Genomic DNA, 18,360 nt, shown 5'->3' with positions numbered 1-18,360 from the left:
GGGAAAAAAAAAGGAAGGAGAAAAAGCTGAAACTTCAACCAATGAATCCTGCAAAGAGGTCAAAATGAAGCAGGGAAACCTGGATCTCCCTGCCTCTTGGAGACAACAAGGAAGAAATTGCAGTTCCCACTTAAAGACAGAGCTGAACTTCTCACTTAAATAATTTGTAGGAGCTTTTGTATCAGCTTAGGCTCAAAACCTGGCTGAGGTAACCACAGTGAGCAGGAAAGTACCTGAGATCACCCCAATGTGTGCTGAGCCACAAACCACAGGATGTCTCAGAGAGCTGCTGCCCCAGGCATCCACTGCAACGTGGGCTTGTTTTATCCCATCATGGAATATTCTCTCTGTTCCCCCTGATCTCTCCTGTACATGATCAATAATTCATCTACTTTTCTTACATGGGCTGCTTAATATATTGTAAGAGGCAAAATATACACAGTGTGTATAAGGGAAAGGGATTTCCTGCAAAAGGTATTTACCAGACCTGAAAAGCCCAGGAACATGGATGAGGCAAAGTGCAAAAGGACATGTCTCACCCAGGTGTAATAAGAAATTCTTTTTCATGCCTATTTTTATTTTTTTTTCTACAGGAGAGGTGCAAAAACCACTTCTATAAACAAATTTCTGGGGAAAATATCAGCGAGTCCCTGAATTTAACCCATACAAAATAGACAGCAAGGTGCTGGAATAATGCAATAGCATGTTCAGAGCAGAGGAAACTTATACAAATTGCCTCCTTTTTTGGTGTGGTTTTCCTCTGAATTGTGAGGCAAAGCTACTGATTCCCTCCCTAAGCAAGACTTTGGCAGCACTGCCCAAGGCAGCATGTTGTCCAAGCCTCCATTCTCCCCCTGCTGAAGGCTGGGACAGGCCTTTTAAGTTAAAAAGTCCTTAATGCACACGTGTACATGCTCAGATTTATTTTTTTATGAGCACATTTAAGTTTGAAATGATTAAGGAGAATTAAACATGGATGCCTTTTTAACGGAGCCTGTTCCCAGCAGACACCCCTTTTTGCAGCACTCACTCCAAAGACTCCTGTGGCAGTGTTAGATTTGACTGCAGATGACAAGCTGTACACAGGAACCAGACATTTCTGTCCCTATCATCACTTATTAAGTGTTGTTATTGTGGCTGACAATGCAGTGATAATAATAGGGATTCTTTCAACACCTGGCTTTAAGATGTAGGAGTTTCTGACATTCCAAAGTGTCTCAACAGAAGTGACAAGTGAAGGCATGCTCAGAAGACATTTATCCTGGGAGCTGTGTATAAAACCCGTTCAGCAGCTGACTGGGGCCTTGGAGGGGGTCTCTGCTAACCCTGAGGATTTGTTGTAGATGTTGAAAAGCAATGGCATTTTCTTTTAATAAGGTATCATCATCTCCACCTGTAAATCACTCCCCAGTGTCGGTGTGTCGCAGCTGATCCAGGGAAATGACTAATAGGGAATAATGGGTTTGGAATAAGCAGTGTGAGGACAGCTGTGGTTGAGTGAAAAAAAAAAAGCAGGGAAAATGGCTTTTGCTACTTTGTTGACTAATGCAAGTGATGGCAAGAATGTGCTGAGATGCTCATTTCCTGCAGCTTTTGGATGATTTGAGATTCTTCTAAGTGAAGTTTGGCTACTCGAAGGCTCAGGCCTGGAGAATGGAGAACGCCTTCAAGTTCCAAGAACTGGATCCTGTCTCCTCATCCTTCTGGTGAGCAGTGCCATGTTCAAACACTGACCCACCCCAGACACCTGCCAGTCAGAGCACAGAGGATCCCTCACCAAATGCAGGCCAGATTTCAATGGGATTTTCAATGGGATTGCTGTGAGGACCTGTAAATTACTGATGTAGGCTAAAGTCATCCTAATCTCTCCAGTAAATCTACATCCATAGGGCTCTAAGAGAAGGATTAAAAAACACACTCCCCAGCCTGGTGGAAAACCTTCTTGACTTGAGTTGCTCCCAGATGGTTGGAAAGCCTGAGCAGCCTGAAGTTGTGTCTGTGCCGTGGTGGGTTCAGAGGGACCTCAGCAAGACTTGGAATGCCAAGACTGGCCAAAGGAGTAATTGGGTTGGGTGGTTTGCAGCTCATGCCTCAAGAAGCATTGGGATAATGCATTTGGATGATGCTGTCAAGCATGTGGTGGAATTTTTGGTGTGGTCCTGTGCAGAGCCAGGAGTTGGACTTGATGTGTCCCTTCCAGCTCAGGATAGTCTACAATTTTAAGAGCTGTTGAGTTCTCCCTTGTGAAGACCTTGAAGTCCAGCCTGTGAGGTACCTGACTGTCCATCACTGGCACAGAACTGGCCTCCAAGGCTGCAGAGCTTTGCAGCAGATGGCTCCTCCACAGCTCTGCCTCGCCAAGACCTGGACACCTCAAAGGATGGCAATGTCCCTGCGCCACCGAGTGCTCATGCTGGGAAAATTCTTCCTCCTGTCCAAGGGAATGAATCTTTCCATGCTCTCCAGACATAAACTAATGATTCACAGTGATCAAAATAAAATCACTTAACTAATGGGTTACCTGAAGTTGGAAGAGGCATGTTTGAGTTGTGCTGTGACAAAGCAGACAAAGGCAGAGGGGGTATTATTATCCAGGCACCGTCTCCCAGGATTAGAGGCATGAGATATATATATATAAGGACCCAAGGGTGAGATTATCTCAGGATAATACACCCTTTAGGTTTTGAAATTGCAGCCAAAGCAATCAAACCTGTTACCATAGTGTTCATTTTAATGCACAGATAAATTTGTAGCTCTTGTTTATACAGCTCACCCTCTGGAGGCACTAATATAATTCCCTTTAAAACTCCAGTTAATGAGAAAATAATGGAGCATTGTAGATACAAGCAAAATTTTTTTTTCCCAATGTCACTGTCATCATCTTTTATACAGCCAGATGGATCTTTGAAAGTATAAGTTAAATTTATTTTATGGACCACAAAACCTTTAAAAACCTTTCTTTAAACTGAGCTTTCTGATTTCTAGCCTAGAGCCAAAAATACTTACTGTCTGAACATATTTATAAATCAGTGTATCATCCATAAATCTTACCTTATCCCTAATAGGAAATTTAAAATTGCAACTTCTAAAACTTCACCTTGGCAACACACATCCTTATTTTATTGGCTTTCCTGGACAGAAGTCGCTGATGAGATAGTGGCTGTGGCCGGGGAATAGGGATTGCATATCCGTGGCTGAGTGCACTGAGCTGTGTAACGAAGCTCTGTGTGTTTACTCACTTTGTATACAGCACTGCACCAAATCTCCAGCCATTTTCAAGGCTTTTTCAAATCTCTCTTTACTCCACACCTTCTCCTAATCCTTTTGCACCAGCTGAGGAGTTGTGTTCCCACTGAACGTCCTCCAGCGCAAGGACGAGACGTTGCCAGTGTTGACATCAGCAAGTCTGAGATGAGCTGGTTCCAAATCTCCCTGATTCGTTTTGTCTGGAAAGGATTGGTGGTATATACATAATTTACATTATCCAGCATTTATTATTCATACATATAAACAAACACCTCTGTGGATTGGGTCTTCAGACATTCCAAATTTCGTAAGATTTAATATGAACAAAAGCATCATAATTTACTGGGGCTGAAGTGTTGCTCTCACTTGAAGACTGGGGGAGTTTTGATTTGAGCAGGAAAAGCTCCAAGGCTTCTGGTGGCTGTACCTGCTGGTGAGGGCACCTCCTTTGCAAGATACATGTGGTCACTCCATAGCTTTTTGTCTCTGCTGCCTTTTGTTTCTCTTAATCTGATTTGTATCTGAGTCTGGCCCTACTCAGAATCACACCTGCTCCTCCCTGCACCTCTGTGTTGTGCCTCTTGAGGACTCTTTGTACTTGCTCTGTCTGGAGAGTTAAAGGGGCATCTCTTCAGGGTGATGACCAAGTTCAAATTCATCTCCTGGGGCACCAAGACAGCCTCCTGCAGAGGTTGGTACCTGGTTCATGCACAAGAGTTGCAGTGATTTTTCTTCTTCCCCTCTGGACATGCAGGTTGGGTGGTGAGATGGTCACCAGCCATGTCCTTTGAAGCCTTGTCCCCACACAACCCAGACTCAGGGCTTGCAAACCTGCTGCTACAATGGCAGTGTAATTATTGACTTGGATAAGAAAAATGCTGCTTTGGGAAGGCACTAATGAAGTCAGCCTAAAACGAGTGAATTGGAGACAGTATTGCATTGTTAGAACCACCATGAAATATTATCTAAGTTGTCAGCAATGGCAGGAGAAAGAAGACTGCAAAGCTTTAGCTGTGCCTCACACTGTCTGTATGAGCACAGAAATGGGATGTGACGGGGCTGACGACGATTTAGGGAATCAGGGAAACAGGCTGATCATATTAAGAGCCAGAACTGGGGATTTAATAAAGGCCAGACTTAATTCTCCCATTCCTTAGGCTCCTGACACCTCATCAGAGTGTGAGATGCCTCCTCCAGCTCTGCTAACCCCTGCAATGCCAAACCTGCCCTTTCTCATCCCAGTTTTCCTTCCTGCCGTGGAGCTGCCACAGCTGGAGTCACATTCAACCTATCCCAGTGGGATCTGATCAGGAAAACCATTCCAGTTTTCCTTCTGACAGGTTTACTTTGAGTAAGTTTAAAGTTCAAACTGCCATGGGATAGGAAATATGTATGGAAAGATCTTCAAGGATGGAATTAAATAGTTTTGATTATGACATTGGTCTCTACAGATAAGCATTTATTGAGAAACATTAAACAAATAGAGTCTTATTTTTTTAACTTCACTTGGTGTATTGGAATTTCCTACATCTAAAGAAAAAAAATTAAATGTAATTATAGTGTTTTAATTAAGTCTGCACAACTGCTGTGATCTGCTGTGTGTGCATGTAGATATTGCAGTGCAGGATTTGGGGACCTTATCCATATTCTTTGCAAAAAAGCCCAGGAATTTAGAAGGTTCAAGGATTCAGTGAGATTTTTTTAGGATGTCCTCACACCTCTCTGCAGATGTAAGATTTCTCCACACTGTGTTTCTAAACCCCTTTGCCAAATGTACCATTAGAGCCACTGAATGGCACCATTTCCATTCCTTCCTTTGGGACTCTGTTTCAGTTTAGCTGATCTTGTTGTTGGGAATAATTTCTTCTTAATATTCAACTCCCATTTCTCCCCTAATCCCATTTATCCTTCTTGTAGCCCCATGTACCACCCCAAAGGCTCCTTCCTGTCCTTGGGGTGTTTTGCCTCAGGGACTTTTAGACCACTCAGTGTTGTCTTATGATTTTTAGCTCAGCTGAGCTCCACATATTCCATATGTACAAGCAAACAAGGAAACATCATGAATGTATCCATTCAACTGAATCATTTTCCTGAATTTTCACCAGCTCTTCTCTATTTCACTGCATTTGGTGTTTGCTCTGTAAAATAAAAATCTCAAACTGCAGCCCCAGGAGGGATATTCCACCCAACAGAGAGGAAAGGATTATATAATAATAATAAAACTGCTAATAATAAATGAAAATAATAACAATAATAGCATAATTACCATCTCAAGGTTTTTGTCTTGCCCAGGGAAATCCTTAGGTTTATTTTGAGGTTTACTTGGATGAATTTTAGCTGGAGTTGGGGTTGTCAGAGCCTGAACCCAAGTCCAGTGAAGGCTTCCAGCTTATTTTAAAGCATATTAGCATTATAGCAGACTGGGTTTTTAAACCTCAGGCCTTCAGTTTTCAAGATCCTGACTGACACAGATCAATGGATTTTATTCCAGAAACTCAGCTGGGACAGTTAATGCCCATTAAGTTGGAGACAGTGGGGTCCAGACAGGTGCCAAAGTGTTTTTCTGAATTGGGTATTATTTAAAAAAAAAAAAATTTGTGGCTTGACATAAAAGTATAGAAGGACTTCATTTAACTATTTGAGGAGACAAGTCAATGAGATAAGAAATGAAGATAAATTAATGCATAATTTGCACATTTATTGAATGACTAGTTCAGTATTTTCCAGTCAAGTGGGGACATTTATTTAACATATAAGGTGTTTAAGACTCTCTTCGCTTTACAGTGAAATGAACTCCCCTCAAATCTGTGACATAACTCTGAATTCTCTGGTGCAGTTGTGCATCTTTGGAAGGTTGCACGTGTGACCTTGGGGGATTATGGCATAAGTGGAATAAGGACTTAGACTTTTTATTTTATTTTAGGAGATAATAAGATTGTAAGTGCCTTGTGTCTTCTAATTGCCTTTCACGACCCTTTGGAGTTGCCATCAGCTGGTTGAGGAAAGCAGCACTAAATAAATCGAATTGTGACTTATCAAAATTAAATTCTCCAGGCTTTTCTCAAGGATAGTGTGGTTTTGCATCTTCTACCCTGGGAGAACATTGCTAGAAGGGCAAAACAGTCCCATCAGTGATGGGAGTGAAATCCTGCCCCTGAAACTGGTGGGTTGGGGTCACTGTCATTCTCCAAGCAGCCTTTGCTCTCACTCCTCATCATCCCACTGGTTTTTGGCTGCCTTCAGACCATGATTGTTCTGTTCCTTTTGAATAAGAATGGTCCTTCCTCACACTTTCAGAGAGACCATTCTGTATATTCCCAGCTTCATTTTCTCACTCAAAAGTTTACAAGACTGTATTATTTTCTCAAGAATCCAGTAGTATTAGAATTTATCTTCCAGTGGGAAACTGCCATTTGAAGTGCAGAGATACAAACAAAAATCCTTTTTCTTTTTTTTTCTTTTGGTAAAGATAACTTATCTAATACTATAATGCCAACATCAAATAAATCTGGGGATGAAATAAGGAGTTACATAAATAATTCACCTTAGCTATCAATGAAATACCTGTGGTAATACCCATGTGTTTGTTGTGCACCAAGAAGTACTTTCCACACTCACATACACACGTTGTATATACCCAGAATTTCCTTGCTGAAGACAAAGAAAGCAAAGGGGCTTTAAAGGAAGAATTGCAAATAATGAGGACTGATCCAGCTGACTTATATAAATACATGAGCAAATACATGTTGATTGCTACTCCACGCTGATAAATGCAGCCTATTGAAAGCTGGGAGAAGGGAGAATGTCTGCTAAATGTTCCAGTGTTGCTGAATACTAACCAGGGAAGAGATTTCAACTTCATTGTTGGGAAATCCCTGCAAGCCTTTGCTGTGCTGCTCCAATAGGCAGCTGTGCCACACGTAGGACAAACAGAACCCTGTGCAAAACCTCTGACAAAGGAGCTGGGGCTGCACCCCACAGATCCCTGGGCTAAAGATGCCCCTGCTGCAAATATATTGATCTCCTTGGCATTGTGCTGCTGCTGAAATGGGTAGAACAAGCTGATTAAAACAGGGTTTTAATAAAAGGCAATAACGGGTTGTAGGGGGGTCGTTGGTCTTTGGGAATAAATGTTGTGCTTTAAAAATGGATTGGAAAATATCTACTAAAAACCTGGCTGAGCAGGTAGGGTTAGATAACTGGCTGTCAAGGAGGCAAGAGATCCCTTCACCTCATTTTATATTCTCTCCAAGTGATACTATCTGGAAAAGATATCACTGGATATCCCAACTGGATGCCACAGTTATCACTGGGCAGGTGATAATATCAAGCAGTAGGGTGCTAAATCATAATTGCATTTATTGTATAAATGTCTATCTTCCTACAAGGTTTTCAGTAATATCCCTTTGGCAAGCTTTGGGATATTCAGTGATTATTCAGATTATAATCTTGGAAGTATGGCCAGATCAAATGTGTTGTGGCAATGTTAATTAAAATATTTGAAAAGCAAGATATCTATCTATCTATCTATCTATCTATCTATCTATCTATCTATCTATCTATCTATCTATCTATCTATCATCTATCTATCATCTTTCTATCAATCATCTATCTATCATCTCTATCATCTATCTATCATCTATCTATCTGTATAATTCTTTAATTAAATAATTAATTGTTTGTTTATTGATTTATTTAATTCCATAATCTACTGCATTTACTGATTCTGTTTAGTGACAAGTTTAAAAAGCTCCTTTTGAGGGTTCTGGTATGTGAAATAGAGTGAATCAAATAAAGAGGAAATCCAGCACTTCAATAGTGCATCCACAACAGCCCTTATATTTTCCCAGTAAAAGTTTTGGCTTTGAAAACCTGCATTGAAGGGGATGGGGAGGAGGGAATTGTGTCTGGGAGGAAGAGCCACAAAGGGAGGAGGATGCAGCAGGTGCAGGTCCCTGTCCCTGCAGTGTCCCTGTTTTCCTGACCCACCTTGGTCACAGTCCAGCTCTGTGTCCCTGGAGATGGAAGTTGAGCCCTGTTTTGAAACTTATAGAGCAAAAAAACAAATTGTGAAGCACCTCTAGGATGGCCAAAGTCATAGAATCACAGAATGGTCTGAGTTGGAAGAACCTTAAAGACCATCCAGTTCCATCCCTGCCATGGGCAGGGACACCTTCCACTATCCCAGGTTGCTCCAAGTCCCATTCAGCCTGGCCTTGAACACTTCCAGGGATGGGGCAGCCACAGCTTCTCTGGGCACCCTGTGCCAGGCCCTGCCCACCCTCCCAGCCAGGATTTCCTTCCCAATATCCCCTCTATCCCTGCCCTCTGGCAGTGGGAAGCCATTCCCCCTTGCCCTGTTGCTCCATGCCCTTGACCAAAGTCCCTCCCTGGTTCTCTTGGTGCCCCTTTAGGCACAGTTTTACAAGTCCATGATGAGTTTCTTTTCTTAGAATACACTTCACAAGCTGACAAACATGTAATAATGTCATTTTAGCAGCACAATTTTACTATTTGATAGGAAGATTAGCAGACACACAAGCTGAAACTGTGCCTGTATTAAGTGAGAAAGTGTCCCTTTGGTGAAAAACAGACTCACTCTTGTCAAGCTTTCTGGGCCACTGGATCCAAATATGAGAAAAACACCTACAAACACATGGAAAATGAGGGAGCAGCAGTGTGGAAAGTGGTATATTCTAATGGGGAAATTGTAAGAAATGCAGCTGTGCTTCCTTTCCCTACTGACCCCAACCTTCAGATTCCTCTAAATTGAATTGTAAAATAACCATCTCCTTTCCTGTTTCCTACTAAGCCACCCAGTTAATCCCTGATCCAAAACTACATCCAGGATACATATATTTAGGAAAACTATTATTAAAACAGAGAAGGCCTCAACCCAAAGCATTTCCATAATTTCCAGTGTCTATTGGAACCCAGATTTAAATTCTTTCCCTGTTTTTTTCTGTGTCTAATCCTTTTGTTTATAACCTGATTTTCAGGGGGAAAATCAGACTATGGTCTTACCAGGAACATTTGGCTGTTGCAGCAACACACATACTGAAATAATCTGAAACAGCCTGTCTGCTTTAGCTTTTTTAAGCTTCTGATTATTTTTTCCCTGATGATTTCAAATGGCAGCATAGTAGGAACAGCAGACAGGCCTGTTATCAACACAGTCGATGCCAGACTGTTAAATGTAACAGAGCTCCTGAGCTTGTGAGGGCCAACCAACAGAAGAAATGGTAATAACTTTAATTCAGGTTCTCCTGCTATTGGGGATTGGCAGGACTTTAATAAGGTCACTGGTGTCAGAGCAATGCATGTATTTTAAATTTTGGGATCTCTCAAGCAAAGGCAACATGGCAGTTAAGGGCACTGCCAGCCTGTAGGACACCATAATTCCCTTGAGAGAGGAGGTGTTTATTTAGGGAGGGACAGTTGCATGTCCAGGCCAGCTCAGGTTCTGCACTTTGAGGACTGCAGTGGTGTCTTCTCTGCTCACCAGGGACCACTCCTGACCCGACTGCAGCTTGGCAGGTTGTGCCATCCACTGTCTCTGTCCTCTGGTGCCCTGAAGACATGCAAATGAGGAAGAAGTGCAAGGGACATCTCCTTTGTATGAAAAACAGTAAGTTATGCATAATATATAACTACCTTTTCTTCCAAACTGCTTTTTTCCCCTTCTTTCTAACATGCCCCTTGCACCTCCTGCCACCGGGTCAAAAATGAAGGGGAAAATAAAAAGACTGACAACAAAGAATTATTCTGGGCCTTTTGAGAGAAAGCAGGATATTTATGGATTTATTATATTCCCCATGATAACAAGTTTCTGAGATGTTATTACACTGCCAAATATTTTTCAAGGTTAACAGTTTAGGGACACAATTATGTTGCAAGTTGTCTGCAAGATTAATTAAGGGTATTTCAGAGATATGGGAGAAAAATTGTTCCAGCAGCTATTACAGTGTGAGTAATCCCAGCTCGAGGAGTAGTTTCCCTTCATCTGACTCCTCTTCAGAGAATATATTCCCATGTTTAGGGCATACTCAGAAGCAGATAAAATGTGCATGTTTGGGCTGAGACACAGTGAGAGGGAGACAATTCTAAACACAACCCATACAGTCACAACCACAGAATGATTGGCCTCTCCAGAAAGGGTATTTTTAAATAAATATTTCCCTGAGCCTAAAAACACCAAAAGAGCTCACAGAGGCAAAGAAGGTAAAGGTGAGGGACAGGCTCAGTGGGTGGAGCTCCCCTTGACATCAACAGCCACTGGGCAGGGATTGGAAAGGAAATGGGGCCTTCATTGTCCAGCACTGATAGCAAAATAATTGGGCCAGTTAATAAAAAAATCAGGGATTATTTGTGAAAATAATTGCAGTGTCTGAGAGTTGTGATATGAGAAGTCCCAAATAAAAGGAAAAACCCCATCAGCAACCCGGCTCTTTAATCAAAGCACTGCAACCCATACACATATCTATGCATCTATCTATAATCTGAGCTTATTTTTAAGCCTTTTTTTAAATCCCAGTCACTAATGAGGGATAATGCTGGATTGAGGAGGGCCAAAGAGATTTATTGCTCCAAACTCAGAGGCGTCGCTGTAAATCAGGACAGTGAAGGATGCCACTGCTGGCTTCTGTTCTCTTCCTGCAAAGGGACAGGGATGAATGGACAAGTGTCTGAATGAATGACTGAATAGATGAATGAATGAAAGAATGAATGCATAATCAAATAAATACTGTAAAATACATTGCCAACTTGCTCACATAGCAAGGGAGCTCTTCGGGGCCTTTGTACAAATAGAGGCAACAGTGTCCTCACTCTTAGTGGAAATTAAAATCTGCTTTGCCCAATCCCTCTGAGTGTTTGGTTTTTACTGAAGGTCAAAAGGTTCTGTGCCTTTGGAAAAAATGCAGTCCTGGGTGACTCCCCTTGCTGAGAAAGAGCACCAGGATCCCTCTGCCTGTCAGGGCTGGCCCTGGTCACAGGGGGACCCCAGGGGTCCCCAGGGCCACCCCAACACTGACACAAGAGCTCAGTGCCAGTGGGAGGACAGATTTTGTGGAACCATCAGCCTGTTTCACTCCTCCCTGCAGTGCTGAAGGCCCTCTCCTTCTCTCTGGCCACAACCCCAGCTTGCACTTTGTGGACTCACCGAATCACAGAACTGTGGAATCATTTAGGCCGACAAAGATCTGTAAGTTCATCAAGTCCAACCATTCCTACAACACTGCCAAGGCCACCACTAAACCCTGTCCCCAAGTCCCACATCTACACATCTTTTTTCCCTCCAGGAGTCCCAGCACTGCCTCAAGCAGCTTGTGCCAGAGCTGGACAACCTTTCCTGTGAAGATGTTTTTCCTAATATCCAATCTAAACCTCCCCTGGCACTCGAGGCCATTTCCTCTTGTCCTAACAAAGGACAAGATCTGTGATACCTCTGAAATTCAGTCTTAGGCTTGCATGCCATGTATCAAGGTGGCATCTTGTTCTGGGCAAGGGGTGAGAAGGACAGGTGGTGGGCACCTGCCAGGTACCCAGTGACAGTAGCAGGCCCTCCATCAAAAGGTTCCAGATATACAAAGAACTTGCCAAATGCCTTTGCCAGCTCCAGCTTGCAGAAACCACCTCTTTGGCTTCATGGGACCTGTTCTATTCTTTTTGAAGAGGTTGTGGTGATAGAAATTTATTTATTTTCATGAAATTCCTCTCTGTTTTGCACTCTGTGACCTGTTTAGCTGAAGTTCACTTGCATTTCAATCCCTTTCCCTCTTCTGTAACGAGGTCCTGGAGGATGAAACTCTTCTAGCTTGAGATGAAGGTCCTCCAAATGAGAAGAACAGAGCTCTGGCTGCCAATTTAATTAGGTCTCACGCATTCACACACAGATGGAAGGACTTTTGGAAGGAGAGAATATATTCAATATGAACAAATGACTTCATTTGTTAAATAACTAAACCAGCAGTTTTATTTCCCACTGCTAATATTTCTGTCAGTCAGGTCAAGGATAATGAACCAAAATTCTACAAAGGGTCACCCAAACCTTGGCTTTTCTTCTTGCAAATGTTCCCATTCATAAAACCTACATCTACAAGTACAAAATCAACAGTTAAATGTTTGCCTTTTCTGTGTTCATATTTCTCCAAGGAGAGACGATTTTTACCCAGTTTTCACTTAGAACATTCTGCTGAAGTTTTTGCAGGAAAAAACAAGTCTTTTAAACTTTGTTCTTGTTATTATTTTTACCTGTGGGTAAATGTGTTCTTTGCTGTTAGAATGTGCTGTGTTTTCCAGCTATAATAAGAACTTTTTCCATATGTGTCTGCACTCATGGCTTAGATTGGTTCTGTTTCTCACAATTCTTGTGATTTAATTTTTACCTTTTATTGTAAGGAAAAAACACAAAAAAACCCCAAAACCAAAAACTGAAAACCCAGCCATATAAGGGGATAGTTCTGGAATAAAGGAAAATGGACAAAGTAATTGTTTTGGAAAGTATTAGAGATACACAAACATGGAAGCTCAATGTGCTTTAGCAGGACCCAGGTTACATGTTTTCCAAATTGCTTCCAGCAGATGAAATGCCCACTGAGTGCAGGTGTTTATTCCCAAAGCTGCAGTGATGTTTGCTGTCATGTCACATTAAATCCTGCGAGCTGCATCGTGCCGTTCCACCACTCCGTGTGTGCCCGTGAAGCGCCCAAAGAGGGGTAACATGATGTGACAGACAACATTTAGCAAAAATACTCACTTATTTGACTCAGATTCTTGCTATCTGCTCGAATCAGGGAGCGTGGTCCCAAATGGAGCTGACAGATGGAAGTGAGCTCACCGAGGAACAGCTTCCAATGCAAAGCTGGAAGTTCCTTCTTGTGTACCTGGTGCTGGTCCTGTTGGTGGTTGTTGCTCCTCTTTCTCAGCATTCCCTTCCCTGCTGGGAGTGGTGTGACCGGTTGGTTGTCATTTATTTGGACATAACTTGTGACTTTCACATGAGGGATTAATCACATACTTGGTATAGAAGTGCTGTCAACTGACAGTTGATGGAATTGCTGTAAACAGTTTTTATATGAGCAAAATTGTGAACTGTACAAGAAACTGTCTGGGCTCTGTATTTATGTTTATAGAGGGAGTATTTTAGGTAGCAAGAAGCTTATCCCTGAAGGCACCTATATTTTGTAGAGTGGCAAAGTCTTTTTGATGGACTTAAGAATATTGAGGCTTCATTATTGCTCTTGGAGGAACTATTTTTATGGTAATACTTCTAAAAAAGTTTAGCAAATAAGTGTATGCTCATGAAGACAAGAAATCAAGCATCAGCCAGGCAGCTGAGGTGCAGACCTTGCCAGACAAGGATTTTTATGAACATCAGTCTGACCTAGATGATGATTTCCAACCCAAGGGACAGGTCTTGGACAGCTCCAGATGCATGGTATGTTTTGGCACAATTTATCCCAGCAGAAATAGAATGAGAGAACTCCTTCCAGGTGTCAAGGAGGGCTTTAGGGGTGCTAGTGGAGGTAGCTCAAGGGCACAAGGCCTGGCTCCTGAAGTAGGAAAAAACATTCATGTGGGTTTGAAGCTTCTCCTCCTTATGGTGATGGAGCCAGAGAGATGGACCAAACTGCCCAGTTGATTTCCTGTATCCCACCAGTATGGATCTATAGTGGTAGAGACACAACCCTAGAGAAAAGAAGACAGCCAAGGCTTTGCAGGATTCTGAAAAGAAAGCTATAAATGTCCAAATATAAGTTTGGTATGCCCCCCCAAACCCTCGGTGAAGCCCCTGCCCACGCTCGCTCCGGGAGCCACCACTGGCACTGTGCTTTGTGCTGACTCTGTTCCCTCTTCCCAGGAAACCTCAGGCAGTCTCCTGGAGATGTGGGGATGGCTGGGATCTTCCCAGGAAACCTCAGGAGTCTTCTTGCCTCTGGCAGTCTCCTGGAGATGTGGGGATGGCTGGGATCTTCCCAGGAAACCTCAGGAACCTTCTTGCCTCGGGCAGTCTCCTGGAGATGTGGGGATGGCTGGGATCTTCCCAGGAAACCTCAGGAGCCTTCTTGCCTCGGGCAGTCTCCTGGAGATATGGGGATGGCTGGGATCTTGCGTCAGTTCCTGCTGCCATGTCCATAAACGTGTGTTGGTGGCTCCACAGGGACATAGAAGAGAAGCCCTGGGAAGGTTCCCCAAAATCCCATGTGGCAGCAGGATGGGAGGCTTGCCCAGCAGCCAAGGGGAGCTGAGATGAATAAACCATTATCCAAAAGGTAAGTAACAGCTCTCAGTGGAGCAAACCCAAAAAGGTCCAATGCCCACAGAGACCATACCCACCTTGAGAAGCTGCTGAGCACCTGCTCCTGCTACTGGCTCTGCTGCACTGGCATGTCCCTCCTGCTCAGTCTGAGTGTGAGCCTTTACCAGCCATTTACTGGAGTGCCAGAACATGTTAAAAAAAATGCTGCTTCTTGCTTCTGGCCACACCAGCCTCTCCAGCAGCTTCTAAGGAAAGGTTTGTGCCCATCTGCCCAGGCAAAGGCACCGTGCCTTGTGCTGGCTTTGGAGTCTGGTATGCCAAGGTGTTCTGTGAGAAGAAATCCTTTGAGAAAGTGGGTTATTGTCTTCCTACCTGATGAAAAATAATAAAAGAGTGATTAAACAATTAATACTGGATGTTGCTTAACAGTTGCTAAGAGGTTTACTTAATAATATTCTGAAGCTTTTTCCCCTCTAATTTAGGAATAAAACAGACATAATTGAGCATGCTATTCCAAAGCCCCAAATTACACTCTGAAGAGAATCGAAGGAAGCACATTTCTTTGATTTGAATATTTTTCTCATTAACAGGATGCTCAGAGTAAAGCACAAAGATTTGATGCACAGAGCCTGTGGCAGTATCAAGTTAACACCGGAGCGCTCCTGCGTTTTCCCTCATGTTTACTAATCAATCCAAAAAGAAAGGTCACATCTTTCATCACAAACCAGAAACTTTTTGACAAGAAACAATTGGAATTTCAGCATTTCCTTTGAAGTGGGTTTGAGTGTGGAGAGTGGGAGCCTGAGGCAGAGGGATTAGATAACCAAGCAGAGCTGTGCCCTCAAGGGTACCACATACTCTGGGTGAGGGACTCTCAGCTGTATCAAGGTATCATGTTGTTCTAAAACAGGGATGTCTCAGTTCAAATTGTTTGGAGAAGAGAATAAATAATGTTTGGGTGGGGTTTGATGTGCAGGTTTGGCTCAGACAGCAGTGGCAGGGCTGAGACACTGCTGCATGTCTGGGTCAGGATGCTGCAGGACGAGCCAGCCTGAAGGGCATGAGAGCCACAGCCACCTGCAGAGTGTTAAACCACATTCCTCCTCTGCAGAGTCTTCTCTCTTTTATCTCCTCTGGGTCTGTACCACAGCCCTCTAGTTCTAGTCTTCCTCTGATTTTTTTTTAAGACCTGTACTTTGAGAAAGTGAATTTCCTCAGCAGTTGGGAAAAAGATACTGTTTTCCCAGGATGAAAATACAGCAGTTCCATGAGCAAAATACTCTGTGTAATCTTTTCTTTTCCTCTCCCTTTCCCATTTCTTCTACTCCAAGAGGAGGAGCAGCCTGCTGTCCTTCCCTGCTGGGTCAGGGAATTTCTGCCTCTCTGGGAGCAGTTCCCACTCATCCCTGGGTGCAGAAGGGAGCTGGAGCAAGGGTTGCCAGCAGGTGTGGCCAGAGCACAGCACTCAGCATTCACCTTCACCATCCCCTTGGCCATCCTGCAAGTTACAGTCATGCCCTCGAGACCACTGAGGTGAAATCAGAGAAGTGACCACGAAATGTCACTGGTTCTGTTACTCTTCCTTCCCCTCCACTGGTTGCACAGACATCAGCCACCTCCAAGGAGTCTCCCAGGCAGTGACAACAGCAGGACACAGACTTGCCCCTGGCCAGGGCTCACACCCTCAGTCTCCTGGGGAGGTCGGTGGTATGAAAAGATGCACAGGTTGCCTGCAGCAGTGGCACGTGTTGCATGGCAGGACACACACATAAGTGAGATTAATTTGAGTTCTGAGCATCATTAGCTCAATTAAAACTCTGAATTTTTTAGTAGTCCTACAGGCCATGGCGGAGAAGAGTAATCATAAGACCCAAACGAGTTCCCTAGTTAAAAATTAATTCCCTAGACTAAAAATATAATCAAACGGTGTCTACAGTACTTTATGAAGAGCTGGGAGGATAATAAAATTTAAAGCAGTGCAACATTTGCATTTTGTTCATTTCCATCCATATTTTTCCATAGACTGCCTTTCTCTGTGCTTGTTAATCATATGCACTGCTACAGTCCTGGCATTTTAAGATCACTGTTCCCATCAAGATTGAAAGGAAACTAATTACAATCACATTTCAGGGAGCTTGTTCAAAGCTCGTACGGCGCCGGCTACAGCACAGGAGCCTTGACCTTTATTTGTAAGCATGAAAATAAGGTAAAGATGAAAGATTGCTTTTCCTCCAGCTCATACTGAGGGATCAGAAGGCCCTCTGGAAAAGCAGGGATGTGGCAAACCCTTCTCCTCTCCTCCTCTCCCATGCTGGCAGCAGAGGCCAGTAGTGCTATGCAGAAGCTGAGCTCCACTGCAGCGAGAGGTGATCGAGAGCTCCACGTTATTTTGCAGCTCTCCTTCAGGCTGGAAGAACACAGGAGGAATTAGAAGACCTGAGAAGTCTGTGGTTTTGACCCCCATGCAGAGCTTTGCAGTGCCTGCAGCTCAGATGATCGAGGTGCTGGTTACCTGCTGGTGAGAGCTGCTGGCAGTGCCACAGCCTCCTCTGCCACTCACGTTGTGGCTTAATAACACTAAGAGGATCTCGATGGATGCGTTGGGGCAGAATAAGGTCCCTCAAACCTGAGGGAGCCCAGGTAATCCTAAAGCTATCCCTGATTTCATTCAGTGTGAATGCACTGAGAGCACAGTCAATGGCAGGTTTGTTATCCAGTGGGTTCCACCTGCTTTTGTGTCCCTGAATTTGCAAAGCTATGATTATAATAGATTTGTATGCTCAAAATAAGCTGAAAGGTATTTACACAAACAGGTTTCAGCCCAGGAGCTGCTGCTGGGATGTTTCCACCAAATGCTCCTTTCAGGATCACTACCAAGAGTTGGAAGCTGTGCCATGGCAAGCACTGACCCCAAAGGATCTCCTGAGCTTCCATCCTGCCTGGATCATCACAGCTCTGCACTGGAAGGAGCTCACTGAGGAAAAGTGAATCCAAACACTGCCATTCTCCTCGTGTTCCCCGCTGTGTTTCCCCTGCACAGTCATTGCACTTGCCAAGCTCCATGTTCTGGCAGAAATCACTGCTGGAGCCCTGGGGTTCAGTGGCTTTATGGGCAGGATCTGCCAGGTGATTTGTATCTCCTGGTTGGAAAAGCTGCATTTGGGACACGAAGCAGTGAAAGAAGGGAAAGCCATTCCACACCCACCCACAGCCTGTCCTAGCCAGGCTGCAGGCAGAGCACCTCAGCATGGGTGCTGCTGGCACCCTGGATGCCACTCAAACCAAGAAGCAAAGATGATTCTGCAACGCTTTGGTGGTGTATTCTCCTTCTGTCTGTATTCTTCAAAGGAAAAATTTACTCAGGCAAATATTTACAGAAACTAAAGGAAAAAAATAGACCAGTGCTACAGACACTGCAGCAGTGAACTTCTAATTACAATCCACTCAGTGGTTATGAATAAATTTATCTATTATTTGTGTAGTTCTAGCACTGCATACACTTTGCCTCATACCATTACATGCTGAAGGAAACAATATGCAGCATGAACATGAAAACAATTTGACTTAATTATTTACACCATTACTGCTGCTTTGAATTAGGCCCTGCATTTCTTTGGGATTTTGTAAAATTTAGCTGGTAATTACGTTTGCTTAATTAATTTTATTTATCGACCACAACAATAAGATCAAAAAAAAAAAAAAAAAAAACAACAAAAAAACCCCAAACCCTACCAGAATGCAAAGCACAGACTGTGTCCCCTAATTGTAAATGTTGCTTTTAAGCCTTCATGATAAAAATGTAGTATTTTGTACCGTTTCATTTCAAGCATATCTGGCCACGCTCCAGTACTATT

General features: G+C 43.4%; 1 long non-coding RNA gene across 1 annotated transcript in view; it reads left to right on the top strand.

Moving 5' to 3' along the window:
- LOC139676983 (uncharacterized) overlaps positions 1-15,907 on the top strand; it is a 36,727-nt gene extending 20,820 nt beyond the window's left edge. Inside the window, exons 2-4 of the long non-coding RNA XR_011698756.1 lie at positions 9,752-9,874; positions 14,408-14,519; positions 15,097-15,907. This is a non-coding gene — a long non-coding RNA (uncharacterized lncRNA). The remainder of the gene's footprint in view (positions 1-9,751; positions 9,875-14,407; positions 14,520-15,096) is intronic.
- The last annotated feature ends 2,453 nt before the right edge of the window (positions 15,908-18,360 follow it).

This window comes from Pithys albifrons, chromosome 11, assembly GCF_047495875.1.
Source record: "Pithys albifrons albifrons isolate INPA30051 chromosome 11, PitAlb_v1, whole genome shotgun sequence".
Taxonomy (NCBI): Eukaryota; Metazoa; Chordata; class Aves; order Passeriformes; family Thamnophilidae; genus Pithys; species Pithys albifrons.
The sequence above is the reverse complement of the archived record's forward strand: the minus strand, read 5'-3'. Positions and strand labels throughout refer to the sequence as shown.